Here is a 4,660-nt window from a genome sequence, read left to right as displayed (position 1 = left end):
ACACCAAATGTCAGAAATAGGCTTAGTCATGAAAGGGATACCTGTTGTTAGCCTTCCAATGCTTCTTACTGCGATAGCCAGCTATAGATGGGGTCAAGTGGCGTCTTTTTTGTATCACTGTCATGTTTTTTTGTCAGGCAACGTACTGACACGTTTGCAGCCATTGTGCTATATGATGGGTGTTCAGTGTGCCCCTGTACCATTAAGAAGGGGTGGCTCCCCTTCAGTCCACCTACTCTCACCTATCTATCAGAATGCATATGCCTCCACTGTGTGGATGCTTATAAGTTAGTGTTAGGTACCACAGATACCAGGGTGCCTTAATGAGGCTCTGTGGCTTACGCATGCATTTGCAAATGTGTGCAGACTAAACTGCTGCTTTTAACGCATACTGTTAGACAGGTTATTTGGTTGTCTGCGGGCTGGTCGGTAAGTTAAAGCTGAGCTCCACCTTAAAAAAAAAAAAATATTAAAAGCCAACAGCTACACATACTGCAGCTGCTGACTTTTAATAAATGGACACTTACCTGACCCAGGGTCCAGCGATGTCGGCAGCCGAAGCCGATCGATCGCTCGTCTCTCGGCTGCCCCCACCGCCATCCTCAGTCAGGGTATCAGGAAGTGAAGCGTTGCGGCTTCACTGCCCGGTTCCCTACTGCGCATGCGCAAGTCGCGCTGCGCGTCTTCACTGGTCCCCGTTGTGTTTTGGAAACTGAGTGTTTCCCAGAACACAATGGGGGGGCGGGTATCTGCGGCTATTCTGCGGCTATCTATGACCGGATGTGGGTGCAGATACCTGTATTAGACAGGTATCTGCACCCCCCTCTCCCCTGGAAGGTGGCAATTGTGGCACCAGAGGGGGGGAGGAATCCGATGAGCAGAAGTTCCACTTTAGGGTGAAACTCCGCTTTAAGCTTGTTTTTTTCCTTGGATTTATCCTTGCCCTTGTTTATACACAGGGCTTTTTTTCTCAGTGAATAGGTGCAGGAACTCAACCATGCCAACCACACACACATACCTACCAAATGGCATCAAATAGTAGCTCTTCCCTCTGCATACAACCCCCTCTCTCCACTGCCCTCATCTTCTCCCCCCTCTTTAAAAGCTTCACCATCTGTCATATGTCTTACCTTTGTTGCAATATTAAGCTGAAACACCTATCCGGCTGTAGTATCTCCCAGCATACTATACTATAGTCACTTGCAAGGGGGATCATGCAGTAGGAGCATCAGTAACTGGTCGCCAGGGAAACAATGGAGACCACAGAGGGTGCAGCCTACCATGCACCCTCTCCTGCCTATGACTGCACTGAACCCTGGGCACCTGTTCTGTATCTCCCTTGTCCCTGTCAGGCACTCAGTGGGATCTGTGCAGGAGATCTGACCTATGGGAGCTACTGGGAGATAAGCTATCACTTGTAAACGCAGAAGCTAGACTTCAGTGTTACCAAGTGATAGTGGTGAGCAGGGAGTAGAAGACCTGATGCCAGAGGTGGTGGAACTGAGTTCCCCCTAGTTCCTGCTGAAAAAAAGCCCTGTTTATACATCGTATGGAGGAACCTTGCAGAGTAAAATTTCGACAGGCTTTTGTTCATTTGAGAATTGCTTATCTCTTATACAAGTCTATAGGAATGCAACAGCAACTGAGGCTGTTCAAATGCAGCTCAACTGCATCTGCAATGAATTCTGAACAATCTCAGAAGCATCTACTCTGCATTTTCTAACTGAAACCTGTTAATACAGGTCCTAAGGGGCTTACAGCTCAACTAATCCCTACAATTTAACTGTTCCAAGGCATGCCCTGAATGATAACTGTCACATTTGCTTTGCAAAACCATCAAATGGCTGGTGTCATAACTGATCACGTGCAGCACTATGGCAACTGCTAATCAAACAAAGGCTAACATGGCAGCTTCCTTGCTTTAAAGTTTAGGTGGGTTTAGTTCGACTTTAAATTAAAAGTGTTCTAACAAGTAACTTTTTGTTGCCCGTGGCAACTATTTAGAATCATTGTTTCATTTTCTAACCACAAACTCAAGATATTATGTTTGGAAGCTGAATGGATGCAATGAGGGAAAAATTTTCTTTAGCACATTTTCATACATAAACCTGAAGTCCTTTTTAGCCCAGGACAATTCTGTCCTAGGCTCTGCTCATTCTATCATGTCATTATTTTATTAACCACTTCAATAACAGGCACTTTCGCCCCTTTCTACCCAGGAAAATTTTCAGCTTTCAGCGCTTTCACACTTTGAATGACAATTGCGCGGTCATACAACATGTACCCAAACGAAATTTTTTGAATTTTCTTCCCACAAATAGAGCTTTCTTTTGGTGGTATTTGATCACTGGTGCTTTTATTTTTTGCTAAACAAACTAAAAAAAGACTGAAATTTTGGGAAAAAAAAGTTTTTCTTTGTTTCTGTTATAAAATTTAGTTTTCTTCTTCGCTGACGGATACTGATGAGGTGACACTGATGGGCAGATAAATGGCACTGGATAGGCAGCACTGATGAGGAGCTACTGACCTACATTACTGATTGGCATCTGAAGGGCACTGACAGGCATTACTGATGGGGCACTGATTGGCATATTTATGAGCACTGATTGGCACTGTTATGGGCACTGATTGGCACTTTTGACACTGACAGGCATTGTTGATGGGGCACAGACTGGCAGCTGATGGGCACTGATTGGCAGCTTATGGGCACTGATTGGCAGCTTATGGGCACATCTGATGGGGGCTGTGCTGATAATCAATGTTCTAATTATCAGCACAGACCCCCCCCCCCCAACAGGGAGAGCTGCTGATTGCTCTCCCTGTCAACGTGAACCGAGGAAAGACATTTACCAGCACTTCCTGGTTCACGCGATGCTCAGCTGTGATTGGTCACAGCTGATCACATGGTAAGAAGCCTCCGTCAGAGGCTCCATACCACGATCGGAGATGCGGTGTGTCAGACTGACACACAGCACCAGCGACCCCCCGTGGCCGAGCGCCGGCATGTTATCCTGCTGGACGTCATAAGATGCCCAGTCAGGATAACTAAACCACCGCCCGGCCGTCATTCTGCTATAGGCCGGGCGGGAAGTGGTTAAAGAAAACTAATGCTAGAATATGTGTTGAAGAAATCAACTGTCTGTGTTATATGCAGAGCTAGTTTTCAACTGTACAGACCACTAAACAAGAGAAAGGAGAGGAGGTGTCTTGTTTCTTAATCCATAGAGAACTTTCGGACCCCTCTCTAGATCCCCCTTGGCCCTACAATTTTCTTGTTAAATTCAGCCACACATATCCAAAGGTTGTTAGAAGAGGGTAATCTCATGAGAATTTGTAAATGTTGAGGGTTGGTAATGCTCTCCAACTCTGCTGCCCTAGGTTGTGGCCCATGGGCACCATTATGGGAAATACAGCTCTGCATAACCCTCAAAACACTGCAACTAAAACTAGCCTGTTTCTTTGGAGCAATGTGTCACTGATACTTGCCTCTGATAGAAATAATCAGTCAAAGAATCCAGCATTGGTAAGATTTGGTTTGACAATGGACAGCATATCGGAGTCATTTACAAAAACAACTCACAGTGACCAAAATGACAAAATGACTTAAACATAGAAGAGTGACAACAGAAAAAAGACCAAGTTGTCCATCGAGTCTGTTCCATGCATTTTTTTTATTTGTTTGTCAGAGTATAGATTTACTATGTTTGTCCCAAGCGTGTTTGAATCCACCTACAGAAATCACAGATTGGGGTACAGGGCTGCTGTGATTGGCCTAATTACAGTGATCCCAATGTAAACACAGGTTGTCGGCTGCAGCCTGTCAAGTCTCCCCTCTCACAGATTGCTGTGAGAGGAGAGTGTGTAGTACAGTGCTGTGTACTATACTACACACTAAAAAAGTGAAGAAAAAAAACACTGCTCTCTGTCATCAGAGCAGTGCAGTGTCACTAATGTGATATATGGTACTTATCAGGGCTGGGCTCAGCCCCTCCTTCTCAGGGCTGGCCGCTCACCTGTCGGCTAATTGCCAGCTCCTATCTCTCCACAGTTACTCAGCTGTTGATGATATGTACTATATATACTATATATCCACTGTCCTATATATCTATTTACTTTATCCACTATTATCCTTTATTCCACTGCTAATACAGTATATACTGCGCATTGACCTTGTATAGCGCTTTTCTCTCTGAGGACTCCAAGTATTGGAGATGGCGTTGGCCGGGAATCGAACCCGGGTCAGCTGCTTGAAAGGCAGCTATGCTCACCACTGCACCACCAACGCAAGGTAACATGTCTTTGTAGTGTGGGAGGAAACCAGAGTACCCGGAGGAAACCCACGCAAGCACAGGGAGAACATGCAAACTCCAGCGCCAGCCGCCACCAGTGTAGGGACCTGTGTTGGTACAGCTGTACCTGGTCCTTGGGAGGGTTCCTCAGACTTTTTGTTGAGTCTTCTAGGAACAGCCAATTGTCTTGTTTGTCCAGCTACATCGATGGTGATTCAGAAGCTCTAAAATCAAAAATGGGGGCCTGATGGGAGGACCCTCCGGTTACTGGAGTGGCAGCCGCCACCAGTGTAGGGACATGTGTTGGTACAGCCGTAAAGGTCCCTAGGAGGGTTCCTCAGACTTTTTGTTGAATCTTCTTCTAAGATAAA

The 4,660-nt window shown here is 45.8% G+C and overlaps 1 non-coding gene across 1 annotated transcript; it reads right to left on the bottom strand.

Moving 5' to 3' along the window:
- Positions 1–4,213: 4,213 nt before the first annotated feature.
- TRNAE-UUC (transfer RNA glutamic acid (anticodon UUC)) lies at positions 4,214–4,285 on the bottom strand. The gene has a single exon. It is a non-coding gene; the product is annotated as a tRNA-Glu (tRNA).
- Between the last annotated feature and the right edge of the window lie 375 nt (positions 4,286–4,660).

This window comes from Aquarana catesbeiana, linkage group LG05 (genome assembly GCF_042186555.1).
Source record: "Aquarana catesbeiana isolate 2022-GZ linkage group LG05, ASM4218655v1, whole genome shotgun sequence".
Taxonomy (NCBI): Eukaryota; Metazoa; Chordata; class Amphibia; order Anura; family Ranidae; genus Aquarana; species Aquarana catesbeiana.
Note: the sequence above shows the minus strand (reverse complement) of the source record. Positions and strands in the feature narration are given on the sequence as shown.